Source organism: Protopterus annectens, chromosome 11.part0 (genome assembly GCF_019279795.1).
Source record: "Protopterus annectens isolate FY-2018-M chromosome 11.part0, PAN1.0, whole genome shotgun sequence".
Taxonomy (NCBI): Eukaryota; Metazoa; Chordata; order Ceratodontiformes; family Protopteridae; genus Protopterus; species Protopterus annectens.
The window spans coordinates 244,414,324-244,434,400 of record NC_056745.1 but is presented as its reverse complement, the minus strand read 5'-3'; the positions used below and the strand labels follow the sequence as shown (position 1 = coordinate 244,434,400).

General features: G+C 41.1%; 1 protein-coding gene across 2 annotated transcripts in view; it reads right to left on the bottom strand.

The window, feature by feature from the left end:
- The window catches only part of DNAI7 (dynein axonemal intermediate chain 7), a 1,345,687-nt gene that overhangs the window by 603,059 nt on the left and 722,551 nt on the right, over window positions 1–20,077 (bottom strand). The window lies entirely within an intron of this gene.

Sequence of the window (20,077 nt, the reverse complement as noted above, 5' to 3'; positions counted from 1 at the left end):
CAAATTCTCACCTGCCCCACCCAAAACTCACAGCTCTCCCATCCTTGCAATTTAGTTATAAATAACCAACTCTCACTACTCTATCTTACCATAATCTCAAAACCACAATTCTACTCTTTCCAACTACTACTACTTCTCAGTATAACCTACTTTCACTACCTCACCCAACCTACAAACATTAACCACTCTCCACCATTACACATAACTTATCATCTTAGCCAACCCCTTTCACACCCACACATCCCAATATCTCCTTGCCTGTACCCTATACAACACCACCTTCTATTCCCCACAAACTCATAACCCCTTATAAGTATCCTATCCCCTCTGCACCCAACAATACCCTCACATACCTAATAAAACTCACCCCTGACTCCAAGCAATCTAACTACCTTTCTAACCTACTCCTACATCTAGCCACCTTACTACTTTCTGGAGACATACACCCCAACCCAGGACCCTCCACATCTCCCTCAACAGATAAATCCTTACTATTCACCTCCTTAAATGCCCAAAGCATAGCTAACAAAGTCCCTAATCTCCATGCCTGACTTGCACACAATAAACCAGATATCCTGTCTATCTCTGAAACTTGGTTGAAACCTCATATAAAAGATACTGAAATAATCCCACCCAACTACTCAATCATTAGAAAAGATAGAACCCACAAAAAAGGAGGCGGAGTAGCCCTCTTATACTTATCCTCCTTATCAGTTACTCCTTATAATAAACCTACACCCCAGTTTAATAAAGCCAAATTACTTTTAGCCCTACTTCAAGTTAACCAACATAAACACATATGTATAGTCTCCCTTTACATCCCTCCTGGTGACAATACTTCTACACTTGAGGGCATCCTCTCCTGACTTTCTATTAACATTAGCATGGAAACAATAATTCTGGGGGACACTAATATCAACTGGTCCTCTATACAGTCTCCCACAAACCCACTTAACATTAACCTCTATGTATTCTCACAACTGATCAACTCCATAACCAGGCCCTCAAAACAAGTCCATAATGGTAGTATCCTTGACTGGATTTTAGTCTCCCACCCTCATTATTTCTCAGACAGTGGCACCTTTCCCGATTCCCTTAGTGATCACTTACCCACATTCATACGTCGTTTGTCCTCTCCATTGCATCTTACACACACTTATATTACTATACGCCACCACAAAACTTTCAATCCCATTACCTTCTCCAACTCTCTAAAAGCAATAAACTGGAATACTTTTAAAACTTTACCACTGGAACAAGCAGTCATCCACTTCAACACAATCTTCTTGAACCTCCTAGACCACCATGTTCCTTTAAGGACAAAAAGAATAAAAAACGAAACTGCTCCTTGGCTAACAAAAAACACACTAGCAACCATGCACCTCAGAGATAAAGCTTGGGCATATTACCAAAAACTTAGGACTCCCCTCACTCATAATGAATTCAAAATGCTTAGGAACAAAGTAAAAAAATTAATCATCATAGATCGACAGAACTATTTTTCTATACTCCAAAACAATAACAAAACAAACCCCCAAAAGTTTTGGAAAGGCATCTCCACCCTCCTTAACCCCAGCAAATCAGACAACCCTAGCCCAGACCCTGAAGCTCCAGACATAGATCTGGCTACTCAGTTCAATACTTTTTTCATTGATTCCATATCCAAACTAACCTCATCATTCTCATCCTCTAACACCACCACCCTCCACACTATCCCCATCATCCTCTTTCAATCCTATACCTTCTGTACCCCCATCTCTGCTTCCTCCTATTACCCTCCATCACCACCCCTCAATACCCCCTCCTCTCAGCTTCCACCATTCTCACTCAAACCTGTACCCACATCCACCATAAAAAAACTCCTCCTGAAACTGAAACCATGCTCTCATGCCCTCGATAACATTCCTTTATACTATCTTGCTATAGCTGCAGAAGCCATTGCCTACCCCATCAGTATTCTAATCAACCACTCCATTCAAGAAAGTTTAGTACCCCAAATCTGGAAAAAGGCTTATGTCGTACCTTTGCACAAAGGTGGCAACAATAATAACATAACTAACTTCCATCCCATCGCCATCCTATCCCCCATCTCTAAACTCCTGGAAAAGTGTATCCACCTACAACTCTTACCATATCTCATAGATAATAATCTACTTACTCCCACACAACATGGCTTTAGACCCGGTCACAGCACTATGACTGCCCTTCTCTCCTTCCTGGAAACTGTGAATAAAGCACGAGACTCAGGCCACATTGTCTCAACCCTTTTGCTAGACCTCTCCAAGGCCTTCGACACTATCTCCCACAATCTACTCCTAACTAAACTCTCTAAGCTTAACCTGTCACCTTCCTCTCTGAATTGGTTCACTAGCTACTTATCTAATAGATGCCAAGCTGTAAAATGGAAAAAAGCCACCTCCCCATTCCGTAATACCCCAACTGGAGTCCCTCAAGGATCCATACTAGGCCCACTTATTTTCAATATATTCATAAATGACTTCCATAACTCCATCCCCTTCACTAACATCATCCAATATGCCGATGATTCAACTATTATCTGTTCTGCTACCTCTTTACCTACCCTTCTAAAGCTCACACAAGATGCATTCTTAACCACCGAACTATGTATGAAAAAAAATCACCTCGCACTAAATGCATCTAAAACCAAACTAATGCTATTCACCCCATCCAAAGCCACCTCTTATAATATAAGTACATTCCCTATCACTAGTCATAGTAATACACCCATCGAACTCGTTTCAGAGGCCAAATTATTAGGTGTCCAAATTGATAGTCAGCTCAAATTTTACTCCCATCTTCAACTGAATATCAAAAAACCCCACAAAAAACTAGGTATGCTCTACCGACAAAATCGCTATTTAACACCCTCCACTAAAATCACCCTCTCCACCACATTTCTCATCCCCTCCCTCCTCTATGGTGCCCCACTCCTAACTAACCTACAATCTTCACTCAAATCACAACTCTCCTCTTGCTATAACAAAATTGCCAAGTTTGCTACTGGCCATAAGTCCTCTTCACACCATTGCTCATCTCTCCACAAACTAAAATCGTTGGAACTCACCAATCATCTTACCTATACTCAACTTACTGTTGCCCACAAGCTAATTTTCTACCCTTCCCTCTGTCCCTCCCTTTCCTCTACCTTCAAAATGCACCTCCCTGATAGACTACTTAGATCTAACAACCAAAACCTAATAGAACTATATAAACCATCTTGTCCCCCAGGAAAAAATCTCATATCCTATAGTCTAGCTCGTCTCTGGAACTCCCTACCACCACCCATCCGCACCACCTCAAACATCCGTTCTTTCAAAAAATCTCTTCACTCACATCTATTTTCCCAGTGGGAATGCTCTTGCTATCACCCCATATAATCTCCTTTCCTCTCTTCTTTTCTCCTCCTATCTCATACATCCTGATGTCACTTGTTTAAGCCTTGATACCGATTGCATAACATGCACCTCTTAGTGTAACATACCATATATGTAAAGTCACCTCTGTTATCATATTGTAAATTTTATTCTCTCTTTTGATTGTATATTAACCACTATTCTGTTGTATTTGTAATTGTTTTTACTAGGCTTTGTAACTATAACAATTTGTAACAAGATATTTCACTGTAATTTTCTGCTTGGAGCTTTTCTCCCCAGGACTCCATTGAAAACGGGTTCTTTGTGACCCAATGGACTATCCTGGTAAACCAACTGCAAATAAATAAATAAATATCTAACTTACCATAACACAGGCATTACATGGAAACAACATAAACTAGAATGTATTTTATATACTTGTTTAACCTTTACTCAGTTTTAACCAGCTCATCAGGCTGACGAGTTTTTTTAACATGCACTGACTTCTGCAAGAAGAATATCTGTGGTGCTGTCTTTCATGGTTCATTTATTCATTCATTCATTCATTCAATATACTGTATTTGCTACTCATGTTGTTGTTTGTCTTTCGGCTTTTCCCGGTTAGGGGTCGCCACAGCGGAACTCCGGTCTGCTAATGATTGGCAGTAGATTTTCATGAACGCCGAGGTGCCAGCTCAATGTTCAACCTTCAACGAAGGCATGCCCATTTACGCATGTCTTTCGAAGGCCCACCCAACTGCGGGAAGGACATGCAGACTCCACACAGAAGGCACTCCCCGCACTCCGGCCGAGAATCGAACGAGAGAACCTCTTGCTGTGAGGCAACAATGCTACCACTGCAGCACCGCGGATTATTTGCTACTCAAGTAAGCAGGCTTACCCAGGGACCCCTTGCAACCATGACATGGGCCTTAGGCAAACCTAAACTCTGTCAGCAGTAAAAGATAAGATACATACACACATGCATTCATTCAAATTTCAGAATTTTCTGTTACTTCACTGACCAAAATGATGCTACAGTGTGTTCCAATAGCTCCCTGATAGGTATCATTAAATTTGACAAGCTTTCATCCAAAGGAACTACAGAATAGCATGAGAAGAAATAAGCATATATGGTTAACAAGGAAAAAAACAGTTCGACTAAAGATGCTTTTTTTTTTAAACAAGGAAATTAGTAAAGTAAGGTATTTGCATATCTACTTCAGTAAAATAAGTATCAGTTTCTTGCATCAAGAGTCACTATGAAGATCTGCAAGAATCATACTGACCAAGGAGCCATAGCTAAAATGGATTTACTGTATGGGTACCTTTCATGGCAACCTTCAAGACAGTGTTCTTGACTATTTAGTCTGCCAGGAACATGGGCGCCAAAACCATAGAGCGTGGGGAGAGGGGAGCCCCCCCCACACTTTTGCAGATCATCCATACCTCTGCCTTTCATTTTCTGCACCTCCAACTGCCGCAATGACATCAGCGCACGTATTTTTGCGAGTGGGAACACAGAGTTATTCAAAACTGCTGCATTTCCAGTTGTTTTGCAAGCAGGAACAGCTGCTGCAGAAATGGATTTAGTTGATTTATTAAGTCTCAGAAGCCTGGACTGACAGGAGTAATGGAGCAGTTAACTTACAGAGTGGAACGAACAGAGCAGTTACCTTACAGAGTGGAATGAACAGACAGACACTAAAGTGTGTGTGTGTGTGTGTGTGTGTGTGTGTGTGTGTGTGTGTGTGTGTGTGTGTGTGTGTGTGTGTGTGTAATGGAGCAGTTAACTTACAGAGTGGAACAAACGGTGCAGTTAACTTACAGAGTGGAACGAACGGAGCAGTTAACTTACAGAGTGGAACGAAAGGACAGACACTGAAATGTGTGTGTGTGTGTGTGTGTGTGTGTGTGTGTGTGTGTGTGTGTGTGTGTGTGTGTGTGTGTGTGTGTGTCTGTGAAAATGCCCCCAGCAGGATACATCTGGTGGCTAGAGGTACTCAGGCTCAAACTCTGTACCTTGGGTACAGGTAAAAAGAGCCTAAAGTCCCTAGCCACCATCACTTGTGAATTTATGCTTGTTCTGTTCCTCTAGTTTTGCAGGACTGGTAATACAAAACCTTTTATTCTAGCAATTTTCTAAGGTTATAAAAATCAGTATTTGAAGTGTGTCTCTATTTTGGGGCTGTATTCCCCCATTATTGGCTTTGTTCTGTATTTTTGTGTTAAGAGGTTGAGATCTATGGTGAGAAGTGAGAATTGAATTCGCTAAATGATATGATAGCCATTTAAGTTTGTCTTCCCATCTTTCAATAGACTGCTGGTTTAGCTTAGTGGTATGCTGCTCTGACTGTAGTGCACAATGTTCTGGGTTCAAGACTTGGCAGTGAAATGCATGGTGGTAACAACATTTTATGCAAGCAACTTTCCAAAATTATAAACACAATGTTTAAAATGTGTCCCTGGTTTTTGGCCTTTTGTCCCCCCCCCCCCAATTGAAAATAAGTTCAAGAAGCTGTGCAACATACCTATGGCTTACACTCTACTGTGATTCTGTGTTTATATATTATGTGTAGAAGTAGACTGTCATCATGAAAATGTTCTGAATAGGGCAGTTTTGTCATTATTGGTGCATGCATTTTGCTTCATTGCCTACTGGAAAAATGATCAAACAATAAATTTAAAATACATTTGTGTGTGGAAGTAGACCTTTATGACGGAAATGTTCTGAATAGGGCAGTTTTGTCATTATTGGTTAATGCATTTTTGTTTCATTGCCTACTGGAAAAATGTTTAAACAATAAATTTAAAATGCGCTCTAACTTAGGTCTAACAAGTGTGCTGTATTATACAAGGAATATAATTTAATACAATCAGGAAGGTGAATCAAGGAATGCATACATGTATGCATGGCCCTAAAAATGTGTTTGGAAACAGCCCAGAGGAAAGTGTGAAAGGCTCAAAATCATGGGAAAGTTTTAAGCTTTACTCTTGTTACCAAAGCAATGGATGAAGGTAAAACAGTTCACACCACATTACCTTGACCTGGCCAAGCCTTTTGACACAATCCCCTACTCAGGTGTAGTACAAAAGATGAATAATGTAGGAGCAAATACTTACATCACCAGCTGCATTGCCATCTTGGCTCACAGGATGCAGGAGATCAAAACAGGGGAAGAGACCAGTCACCAATGGAGTCCCCCAGGGTTCAGTGCTGAGACTTTTTCTGTTTGGCATATACATATCAAAAGTAAAAGGAAATACCAAAGAGCTTTGGCCAGCTAAGTTTGAGATGACTGCAAGCTAGGAGAAGTTATTGAATCCCCAAATTACTTAACCATCATGCAGGAAGGTTTGTCCCAAATAATAAATGGTGTCAAAATCATGACAATGCCCTCTGAGAACTGATCCAATTGTTTGATATTTGGGAATTTGTGTGTACAGTGACCTACCTTTTGCCTAGCATGTGCCCAGAGCCATAACAAAGCCTTTCTATATTGCACAGCTTATAAACAAATTGATTGTGACTAGATCTAGAGATGTTGTTGTCCCCCCTTACAAAGCTCTCATTATGTCAATCATTTTGTATAATGCCCACTTTGGCATGTATCTGCCCAGCCCCATACAACAATTGGAATAATGCCTTACTAAAAGGATACAAGTCCTAAAAAATAGGTCTTACATGGATCACCTCAAAGATTTATTATTATACTCAGCATCCTATAGAGTGCTTAGAGGTGACATGTCTGGCATACAAAGCATCATCTGACATAATACAGATGGACCTACTGAACATCAGCAAGTCAAATGGCATCAGAAATACTCAGTCCAGGTATCTAAACTGAATGTTGTGGAGAGATGGAAATATATATCACAGAGGCTACCACTGTTCTGGAAAAGACTATTCATAAAAATAAAGCAAAGCTCATCCATCCATATTCAAATGCAACTTGGATCTAAGGATGGGTAATAGAAAATGTACTCCAGGATTTCCCCTCATGCCACTAATGGATAGAGGCAGTTCCTAAATGCTGCATCCATTACATGGCCCCCCTCAAATTATCTATGGTGCGATCACAGTTGTTCCCACTAGAGCTAATATACAATTATCAGCCATGGAGATAGCTAAGACCAATCAGAAAATGTTAATTCAAGCACCAAAAGGGAATTGGCTATGTTTAAAATGTCCTCCAAGTGAACCTCTGTTGTGGTAGCAAATAGTTATAAAAAAAATTTCCCTTTTTAGTTCACTAAGTGCTCCTGTCACCCTCCGCCCCCCCAGTCTTTAATAGCTTCCAGCGCCTACGGCCAGGAAGACTGGTTAGTAATTGGCTTTATTCTTGAATCTCCCATCCTGACTGAGCATGCTGTGTGGTCATTTTCACGACAAAACCTTCATTTACCCCAAGAAATCCAATCATGCAGAGAACCAATTTTTTTTAAAATTACAGACACCAGAAGCTTCCATTGCATACAGACCAGTACACAGAACTCACACTGGACCTTACAAATTTACCTTCTGGGAAATTAATAATGTTACGTAATAGATGCTTCAAGACTCTACAAAGCATTAAGAAATGCATAGTTGGATCTACTTTAGGACCTCGAAAGTTTAATAGCTCAAATGGATATGGATCGAAACATATGCATCGAACTATTAAACAATCGAAGTCCAAAAAAAAAAAATACACACAAAAAAATAATTTAAACTAGTGTAGGCAGGGGGGCAAGCTCCCCTGCACCTCCCACACCTCCTGCTACTTAAATATACCAACTCCAAGATTGCACTACATTGAAGTAAATGGAAATCTCCACCTACGGAGATTTCCGTTTACATTTTCGATGTTTTGCACTTTCGGTGTACTTGTGTCGAGAATATCGTATTCGATATTCTCGGACTTTGAGCACATAAAGTAGACCCGGCGTAGTTACCTTGCAAGATAAACAGTCATTCCAGGTAAAAATGAACAGGGTGCTCAGACTAGCTAATACAGAAATGCCTGAGTCAGGTTTGCCCTGTATAGAACGCAGTCCTTTTGATCAGAGCACCATACTTTGAAGTTACAGCAGATGGATAATAAACCAAATTGATTATAAAGTATGTACTATATCTATTTGGGGAGTCTAGCATTTCTGTTTGGGGAGCCAACAGATACACTGAGCTGAACAGAAATCATTTGCATTATCTATGTATAATGTGCTAATTTTTCTTTTGCTGTGTTCAAACAAAAATAAAAGGTGTTACTTTTCAAACCTCTCAGTCTGTTGGCACACAGTCATTACAAGCATAAATGAATACTGTTATATATTATTTTTAGTGGTACTGCAGTAGCGTTGTCGCCTCACAGTAAGACGCTGTCCGGTTCGATTCTCAGCTAGAGCGTCTTCTGCGTGGAGACATGCGTGAATGGGCATACCTTCGTTGAAGGTTGTGCATCAGGTCCGGCAAGCTGGAACGTAAAAATCAACTGCCAATCATTAGCGGACCGGAGGTCCGCTGTGGTGACCCCTAACCGGGAAAAGCCGAAAGACACAAACAAATTGCATGTTGTTCACACAGTAGATCCCCCTGAACAATGGATAAGTGAGTTAAGGACTAAAAGCTTAAGATGCTGAATTAAACTGTGCCAATACTGAGTTTGTGGAAGATTTTGGACTGCAAGCATTACAGAAATTCTGGGACTGAAATTGTGGTGTATGTGAACTGCTTGCCAGAGGAAGAGAAAGAGAACTGGGAGAGAGTGGACCATTCTGAAGTAGGATTAGGATGAGAGAGATCACTACTGATGATAATCAGAAAGGAGTAGGTTGGAATATGTTAGATTTAGAAGAGTACAGTCAGTGGCAAAGAACATTTTGCTTAGATACAGATAGAGGGCAATCACAATTGCATTCCTATGCAGATGTGCTTCATGGCACATGTTTTATAGTCTGTAATAAAACACACTTTGGTTTTCTTGAATTCTTGGGGGAAATTTGTCCCATAGGACAGGCAGTTTTGAGTTCCTACCACCTATTAAAATCACTAAGTTCTGTTGCCCAAGCCCTGGAAGCATTTATATATACTACTGAGGAAAGTGGACACAATGTGCGTTTGGATCACTTGGATATCCTGGAAGATATGCGCTTGTTTTCATAATGTAAAAATCCAAGATGTGTACAGGGTCTGTGGTTAATATCATTGCAAAACAAAACAATCATTTATGTGATGGTGAGTGGTAAGAACTTAAACCACTGAATTTCTATAATATACAAGGTGTTAGACCATGCCAATAACACTCTGAATAGGTCTAAGACATAGTAAAATGTCTGAAAAGCATTTATCCAACTGAAAAAAAAAATGCTAACAGAACAAAAAAGCACACCAGATTAATTCTTTCTAGAGGGAGACAGACAAAAGGGCTGTATTCTATGCCGGTAAACCAGAGTATGCCACAGAAGTGAATTCTCTATGCACAGTCAACTAAAAAGAAGTTATCCACTCATCATAACGTTCTATCTGTGTTGTCCATTTTCAATTATCCTCAACTGTTGGATTTGTATCCGATCCTTGGGGCCAACTCGGCCATTACTAAAGGTCAAAAAGCTCTCAAGCTTCTCCCTTACCCATAATTTATTTATTTATTGCATTTGTTTACCAGGATAAGTCCACTGGGCCCAAAAGAGCCTATTTTCAGTGGAGGCCCGGGGAGAAAAGCTCCAACAAGATACAGAAAAAATATAAACATTAATTAGTACAGAAGCAGAAACAGTGTTACAGATAGTAAATATAGTACCATATACAGAATATATACATAAAAGCAGGAATCTAGTTTGTTTGATTACAGCAGTATATACAGAAAATATATATTAAAGCAGAATTCAATGAATTCAATCAGATTGGTATAAACAGAGATCAGTATTATTGTACCAGAATCAACAAGTGAAGATAAAAATAAATATGGAGAAAGTATAATCAGTCACTAGTAGCAAAAGACATAGGAGTTTAGTAATCATATAAGGAGAATGAAGAGGTTAGGTTATAGAGCAGGAACATAGCCAGGAAGAGTTGAGATGATTTTTCAGCATTTGTTTGAAGGTGATGGTGCTGCCTGTGTTTCTTATAGAAGGCGGAAGTGAGTTCCATAGTTTGGCGACGGTGAAGACATAGAGGAGTTGACCAGCAGGTAAGGTGGGCTTATCTACTTTTAGAAGTAGATGATTTTCAGATCTTAGATGCCTGCTGGAATGGTATTTGGCAAGTAGAGTTGAGAGAGCAGGACAGTCTGTGGGTCTGTAGATTATTTTGTGCACAGTAGTTAGCTGGGTGAATGAGAGATGGTGGGGGGAGTTCCATCCACCCTAATTGTTTCAGTGACTTACAATGGTGGGATGAGAATGTGGCCTTGGTGGCAAATTTTGCTATTCTGTTGTAACACATAGCAAGTTTGGATTTTGTAGAATTTCGGATATTAGTGAGGGGAGGGGCACCATAAAGGAGAGAGGGTAATAAAAATGTAGTTGCAAGAGTTTGTCTAGTAGAGAGGCTAAGGAAGTGTTGGTGCCTGTAGAGCATACCAAGCTTTTGGGGTGTTTTTTTGATGTTATTGTTTATTTGTAGGTCAAAGTTAAGGTTTTCATCTATAATAATGCCTAGTAATTTAGTGTGTGGGAGAACTTCTATAGTGGTATTGTCTTGGGCTTGTATAGTGAATATTTTTTTTATCAAATGGAGTGGTTTTCCTAGGAGTAAAAATTACTAGTTTAGTTTTTTTCTGGATTTAGGGCAAGATGATTGTTAAGCATCCAAGATTCAGTAGATGTGAAGGCATTCTGGGTAATTTGCTGGAGTTCAGAGCTGGAATTTGCAGTGCATATTATTGTAGAGTCATCAGCATACTGGATTAATGAGCATTGTGGGAGAGTGGTGTGAAAGTTGTTAATAAAGATGCTAAATAAGAGAGGACCAAGTATGGAGCCTTGGGGTACCCCTGTGGATGTACTGAGGAAGGGAGAGTAAGACTGTTGCCATTTGGTGGATTGCTGCCTATTGGAGAGATAGCTGTTGTACCATTGTAGGATAGGGGGAGAAATGTGGAGGGTGGATAGTTTAGAGAGTAGGATAGTGTGGGAAATGGTATCAAAAGCTTTGGAGAGGTCAAGGAAAAGTGAAGCAATTATTTTACCAGAATCCCGTGCCCGGTTAACTGTATCAAGGAAGGATAGGAGGGTGGTAGTGGTGCTGTGTCCTTGTCTGAAACCATGATGAGTGGGTGATAAAATTTGATTTTCATGCAGATGGTTGAGGAGTTGGGCATGGATGCATTTTTCCAGTATTTTAGAGAGGGGTGAGAGAATTGCTATGGGTCGAAAGTTTGTGGTGTCGGTGTTGGTGCCACTTTTGTGTAAGGGAAGAATGAATGCTTTTTTCCAGATGTCTGGGACAAGGGATTCTTTAATTGATGTGTTAATGAGTATGCTGATGGGATAAGCTATAGAGTTTGCTGCTAGCTGCACGAAGTGTGGGGGTAGATTGTCAGGGGCCAGAGTACAGGGTTTTAGCTTAAGTAAAAGTTTTTTATTGTGCTGGTGGGTATGGGAGAGAATTTTAGGTTAGGGTTAAGGGTAGACTTGTTTTCTGGGATGATTTGGTCATCAGCTGTCTTGGTGGTGGTGCTGTTAACTGTAGGAAAGGTGGTGATTAGGTTAGCTATGGTGTCAATGAAGTAGGAATTGAAGAGGGTAGCAAGTTCAGTGGGAGTTTTTTGTAGGTCAGGGGATGGATTGCTTTGAGAGCCTGGGTGTCAAAGTTGGCTGATGGAAGACCAGCATTTTTGGGGATTATTTTTATGTTGGCTTTGTAGGTGGAAGTAGTGGTCTTTTTTATCAGTGGTTATTAGACGTTTTGCCTGGTTACGAAGTTGCTTGTAATGTAGTAGAGTTGAGGGGTCTTTGTTTTTATGCCATGATTTCCAGATTTTATCCCTTGTGGACATTACTTCTTTGGTGGATTTTGAGAGCCAGCATGCATGGTTATGTTTTATTCGTTTTTGGCAGGTGGGTGCTTGCCTATTTAGGATGTCTAGAAATGTTGAGTTAAAGAATTCAACAGCTTCATTAAGTGGTAGGGATTTGAGGGGTTTCCAGTTTACTTTAGCTAAGGTTTCATTAAATATGGATGATTGGAACTTAGCAAAATTTCTGGTAGATTTGTATTGGTGTTGGCCTGTGGTTGGAGTAGTTTTGCGTATGATATATGCTGGGTGGTGGTCACTAATGGTATTAGGTAGTATGCCTGCACTGATGACATTGAAAGGGTGGGATACTAATATCCAGTCTATTGAGGAGCCCCAGTTGTAATTTTTGTGAGGTCTAGTGACGTCTTCAATTGGTTGGGAGAAGTTGTAAAGATTTATGTTTTTTGAGGGGTTGTTGTTGCCTATATCTAAGCTAGTCGATATTTACATCACCTAGAATGATGGTTTCATTATCTATATTTTTGGAAGTCCAGGCAAGTATGTTTTCTAATATTGGTATGTTGTTTCCTGGGGGAATATAAAGAGCAATTATGCAACTGTTTTTATGGTTGTTAAGTTTTAATATAAAGATTAGTATTTCGGCTGGGGAGAAGTTGGGTGTTGGCTTTGTGTAGGGGATTAATGTGTAATTGCTAGGGAAAAGTATTGCTACTCCTCCTCCTCTCTTGTTGGGTCGATCGACTCTCAAGCATGAGTAGCTTGGGGGGAGAAATTCAGTGTTTCAGTAGCTGCTAAATATCTGGGTTGTACTTAGAAATCCAGGCATGGAGTTCAGGTATCTTGTTCCTAAGGCTTTGGAGATTTATGGTTGATAGCATAAGATATTTGCTAGGTTTGCTGGAGCTGAGGGGGGCTGGTCCTGGGTTGGGTTGTACATCACCACACTGGGAAATAGTGCTTTGGCAAACTGTGTAGGTTATACTTCTCAGATTTTTCCTAAAAATGGTGCAGTTGCTGCTGGTGGTATGATAAGGGGAGTGTCTTTGGAGAGGGAGAATTTTCACTTTGCATAGTACAGAGGTATTAGCTGTGAATAAGCTAGGGTGGATGTCTGAGTAACTTGATAATTGTGGATTATGGGTGCTAGTTGTACAGGTATGTGCAGGAGGTATGTTGGGTGCCTGGAAAGTTGTGATTATTGTTAGGAGAGAGAGGGTAAGTGAGAGAAGCAAGATCAAAGTAATAGTTGTGATGGACATGATGGTGGTTGAGTGCAGTGAGATAAAGAATACGAGCAGGATAGAAGTAGTTTAGAGGATGGAGTACTATATGGGCTTATTTAGAAATGGGTGGGGAGGTAGAGTACAATAATGAGGAAGTATAATGCACTAACCCCTTTCATACCTCAGATCTTGTTTGCGGATTTTACCAGAAGTAGTATCTATTAACATGCATAAATAAAACAAAACATAAAACTGTAGCTGTCCGCAAGAGAAAATTATATCAGGAGCTCAAACAAAAGGGAAGTGGTGTCCTTATAATATCTCATGAGTCTATATTATAATCACGAAAGACAAAAAATGCGAATACGAAAGGTCAACACATAATGAGCGAACTACCAGAAGAGTAAACCACCAAAACAGTGAAAGGCAAAATATCAAATGGATTTCCCTAACCAACAGCGCCATGTAAGTATACCTAAACCAACTACAAAAAACAATAACAAGACACACTTTTGCAGGGGGGCAAGCCCCTCCGGAACCCCCCATGTGGGGGGCTGTGCCCCCCACACCCCCTACTTAAATATACCAACTCCGAGATTGCACTACAATGGGAAAAGGGGATATAACCTTATCCCCAGAATGGCCCTGCTGGCCGAACAAATCCGTTCGATATTTTGCCTTTCACTGTTCTGGTGGTTCGCTCATTATGTGTCGACGTTTACATATTCCCAGTTTTCATCTTTTACGATTCTAATACAGACCCATAACTCATTCATTTAGAAGCTTGTGGACATAAGTGATGGGGTTTGTGGGTGGGTAGTTGAGGAAGAATGAAAATGGACAACAGAGATGGAACATTATTGTGAGTAAAAGTCAATTTTCATTCTATCCTTAAATGTTGGGTCAGTATCCCCTGCTACCTAAAATCCTGGGTGAACTCTAAGGAAGAATATTCCTGAGCACAGTTGAACCAAACCATGCTCTACCACTGAAGCCCAGATCTAATTTGTAATGAGTAATAATTTGTAATGAGGACTCATCCAAGTTACTGATGCACAAATGTCATCCATGGAAAATCTGGATAGAAATACTGAAGAAGTGGCCCTGGATCTAGTTGAATGGGCTCTTACAGGTTTAGATAAGGTAAGACCCAATTTGTCATTGATAAAAGGAATACAACTAGTGAGCCCATCTGGCTAAAGTTGTTTTTGTTAATGGTTTACCCAATTTCATATCTGCAAAGGAAACAAACAAAATGGTCTGTCTTTCTGATTTATTTTGTCCTATGCAAGTAAAAATGTAATTGTCTGTGAACATCCAATAAATGCAACATATATTCACCTTTGTTTGCAAATTTAGGAAAAGGGTACTGGAAAATGAATGGATTGATTGATACTGGATTCTGACACCACCTTTGGAAGGAAATAAGCACTGGTTCGTAGTGCAACCCTATCCTTATGAAAAATCAAGTAGGGAAGTTTTGAAGACAAGGCTTGAATTTCTGAAATTCATCTAGCTTCTGAGCTACTAGAAAGACAGTCTACCAAGTGATAAATTTAACTTCACATTTAGCTGCTGGTTCAGAGGGAAATTATTGCCTGCAATACCAAGTTCAGATCCCATGGTGGAGGAGGGTCTTTAAATGGTGATCTCAGAAAAAGAGTGCATCTCAAAAATGCTTTGCACAGTTTAGCACAGGCTACTGAAGAACCTTCATATCCAATATGGAAATTAGATATTACTGCTAACTGAACCTTAATGGTAGAGGAGCACGTATGATATGTATTGGAGCTGAGAAAGGATCAATATGATTTTGTTGTGCCCAGTAAACAAATCTTTTCCATTTACTTGAAGAGAGTTTTCACGTTGAGGATTTACGGGAAGATAAAAGGATATAGACAACAGGGGAGGACAGCATTAGTTGTCTGGCTATTAACGGAATTGGAGAAACTAGGCCATAAGCTTGAGGTTTGAGATGTCTGGGTGAATCATGCCTGTCTGGTGAAACAGGAGGTCTGAAATCAGATCCAGGATCCAAGGTTGGTAAATTAGATGAGGCCATAGGAAGGGGAACCAAACCTGTCGAGGCCAGTAAGGTGTGATGAGGATGACTTTGCTCTTCAACCTGGCACATTTCTGCAGAAATTACAGAATTAAAGGAACTGGTGAGTAGGCCAATCATGGAGTAGAGTATCCCTCTGTGATTCCCCTTGTGAGAAGATTAAGGAAAACTAGCTGCTGCATTTGTTGTTTAGGGGAGAAGCAAGAAGATTGTAGCAAGGCTGGCCCCATTGACAAAAGATCATTTGTGTTACTTTCTTGTTGACTCGTGAGGTAGAAAAATGCACCTTCTCAATTTGTCTATTATCGCACTGGACTTCCCCGGAATGTGTGTTGCTATGAGAAAGCAGTTGGATGAGCTTGCCCATTACCATGCTATGAGTGCTTCTAGACACAAGGGGTATGATCTGGTCCCTCCATATTTGCAATGTACCAAACAACTGACATATTGTCAGTCTGAATATCAATTGTCTCTGAAGGAAGAGAATTCTGGATGGCCTGCAACACTAACAGTAATGCTCTCATGTCTAGGACAATTATGCAAGTTGGCCTTTCAGGGGACCAAGTGCCTTGGACTGTTTTCCCCAAAAGGTGACCCCCTCCACCCCAGCTGGGAAGCATTCATGGTCACTATGGCCTGGGACTAAGGGAGAATGAATGGACAGTCTTGTAGAACCTGATCTGATTGACTCCACCAACAGAGGTATCTCTTGCATGCCTGAGTGATTCTTACTTGTGTTGACATGCGTTGTTGAAGAACAGATCACTGGGGTGCCAACATTCATTGAAAAATTCTCACATGGAATCTGGCTACACATACTAAGGTTACTGCCACTGACAATGATCTAGAGCCTAAAGGACCAAGCGGGCTGAGATTTTGGTACTGCAAATTATTTTTCTGACTATAATCCAATTGTCTGTAGTCTTGAGAGAGGAAGAGAAGCTGTCACAGACTTCATGTTGAAAACTGCTCCTATGAATTCTAAATTTTGATTGGTTGTAAATGAGACTTGTCATAATTTATGGTTATCCCCAGATAAGTGCAAATCTAGAGTACTTGACTTCTTGCCCTTATTAATAGATGTCTGGTCAGGTTGGTAATGGTAATGAGACAGTCATCTAGATATGGAAACACCCAGAATCCCTGCAGTTTCAAGTGAGCTGCTACTACTGCCATACATTTGGTAAACACCCTGGGTGCTGTGGTGAGGCCAAAGGGCACAGCTCTGAACTGGTAGTGACTGGCTCCCAGCCGGAATCGTAAAAACCTTCTGGATTGTCTGATCAACTTTATGTGATGGTACACATCCTGAAGGTCTGTTCAGCACATCTACTCATCCTTGTCCAGAAAAGGAAGAATGGACTGAACCATGACCATCCAAAACTTTGTGTGTTGAACTGACTTGGTCATGTTGCTGAGATCCAAAATTGGTTTCTAGTCCCCTGTTTTCTCTGGCATTAAAAAAAATCTTGAGTAAGTTCGGATTCTATGTGGTCTTGTGGGACCTCTTGGATGACTCATTTTTCTTTTTTTTTTTACAATCGAGTCTCCTTTTGGGATCACTGGTAGGGTCTGTTAGAGAAAGAATCTCTGGACCCCTGGCTTTACGTGCCTCCTCTGCCATGGGGCGGGCTGACGTTGTCCATTATAGTTCTCCCCTCTGCCCCTACGGGAACTTTCTCCACATGTGTCCTGGAAAGGACCCTGGGACTTCCTGAACCACATCTTCTGACCACTTCACTGATGCCTCAAAAAGGATCTTTGAGGCATTGAAAAATGTACGACCACTGCATATAGTGTCTTTCCATCCTTTTCACACCTGGATAATGCATCATTCACTTTGCGGCCAAACAAGGAAGTGCTGTCAAAGGCAGCACTGATGAACAACGACTTTGAAGGGCTCTGCAAAATAACATAAGCACATCCAGGCATGCCTCCTGATGGAAATGCCTGAATCTGCTGCCCTTGAGGCACCTTCAGCTGCATGAGAAACAATTTGGATGAATTCAAGAAAGATTGAAGGGTAGCCAAGTGGGAAGCCACAGATGACTGGTCCTCTTCAGAAATGGTTCCTGAAAGGGAAGTTGAGTGTTCTTTGATCAAATATCCTTGCAACCTAGTAAAATGTGCCAAATAGTTCAGATACCTACAGACAAACATTACTAAAGCATAAACACACTTCCCAAACCTGTCCATCACCCAAGACTTCCTGTTAGGGGGATGAACAGAGCAACTCTGTTAGGCAAGTTCCTTCTTGGTGGCTGCCACCCAACCACAGTTTCCATGGGCACTCCTTTAACCCAAAATTCCTTCCCCATAGGTGGAACTAGAATCCTGTCTGGCCTTCTGGATATCGGTTCAACCATGTCAGGCTCCTTCTATGCCTGCCAAGAGACCAAATCAATGAGCTCGTCGGCGTGTGGAGTAATCCATAAGGTAGATGGGTCAGCTCCAAATGCATCCAGAAATACTAACTCCTCAGGTGAAGGGTTGCTGAGGGTCCACCCACCTTTCTGTTTAAAAATCTCAAGGATATCGCTGAATGAGACATCTTCTGGAGGTGATCATGGGGACCTTCACCTTCATTGAAGTCAATATCACTGACTCTTGCAGAGAGTCTACATGCCTCCTCCTACACTTCTCTTCCTAGTGATTTCCTTAGTGGGGTATTCTGGGGAGGTGTCAGAAGAAACTGTAATACCCTGCTGGGTAGTCTGGAAGTCTCAGGCTGGCTGTCCCTATAGTGTCAAATGATGAGGTTGTAAGCGCAGAGACATCTGGAAAGTGGATTGGAAATCCAAGAGGGTTGGATTTGTCAATCCTGTTGAAGCAGAGAAAGCCTTCTTCACAACCTTGAAGACTGACTGCCCCAGAGAGAAAGAAGACATCAGAGCCAAGAAGACAAGCTTCTGGACCACTGTCTTCTCCCACCCCAAAAGCAATCTCCCAAAGGTGGGAGTCAGAGCTGAGCTATCCAGTGCCAAAGCACCAAGGTGCAGAGATGGCTCCAAAACCTTCGGAGTCAACTCCAACATTTTGGATCTGACATGGAGGCTCCAGCTCCAAGAGTCCTCCAGATCCATAAAAGTCAGAGCTGAGGCACTCACAGATTCAACTTCAGATCAGACAATAAAGTCATCCTCAGATCCAAGTCTGATGGACCCAGAAGACCTGGATCCAGGGACTCTGAAGCAACCAAGGGAATCAGAGAAGGAGTGTGAGATGGTGGAGTGGTCGATGGATGGGCTTCCTGACCCAAACCAGTAGGAACCAATAACACATCCATCTGGATCTACTTCAAGAGAACCTTCCTTATCATCCAATCCACATCTTCTTTGGTCAAACTCATAGATGAACAAGACAATGCCAGGGAAGGAGATTTTCTATGGCACCTCTCTAGAAAAGGGCAAGGCAGCCTAGAAGGTACCAGGATCAACTGATGGGGAATATCAGGTCCTAGGCAAAGGTATAGGATCCTGAGCAGTCAGATCTGAAGATGTAGAATCCAATGACCTATTTCAGTTTGGATCTGAGGGGGAATAGGTGTGAGACCTCCTCAAATCTGACTTCATCCTTCCTGGAAGGTTCTGAAGACAGAGCCGAGGAAGTAAAAGTAGCAGGAGGTTTCAATTCCTTGGGTTTCAACCTGGGGGATTGTGCCCAAGGGAGCCCGCAGGATTTTTTGCAGGGGGTGCAAACCCAGAGCCCCACCCACATAGCTCTCCCCGCCCCCTGCCAACACAGCCCCGCCCAAGTCCATCCACCCCCAAGCTCCGCCCACACAGTCATTCCAGTGTCCCATTACTTGGCTATTTCTCCCCATTTGCCGTAGACACTGTTCAAATCTCTGTGTGCATACTGTTTTATGCTTTAGTTCTACAATGATTACAGGCAGTTGGATTTAATTTACAACTTTTATTTCAAACATTATAGCCCAAACACTGATAGACATTTACTAAACCTAAACAAAGCAATAGTCTTACAATGAAAACAAACTTGGCATTAAAGCTTCTCTACTTTTGAAACTCACATTCAATGAAACAGCATTGAAACCCACATTCAAAGAAAATGCATTTGGCCAGTGGCAGGTTATTTACCTTTGAACTGTTTTCAAGCAATAGGCTCCTTGCACACCGTTAGGGCCATGCAAAAGTTATTTGATTTACCTGATTGTATTAATTATAATATATAATAGAATTATATCCCTTGTATCATACAGCAACACTTGTTTGAGTGTGCTTTAAATTTATAGTTTTGAACATTTTTCCAGTAAGCAATGAAACAAAACATACAAACCAATAATGGCAAACTGCCCAATTCAGAACATTTCAACCATAAAAGGCCACTTATTACAATCCACCAATATCAGTCAATACACACAATCTCTGCCGAAGTAAAAGTAATCTGAATAATTCCACATTAAAGATATCTGAAACTAATGAAGAGGTTGTTGCTAGA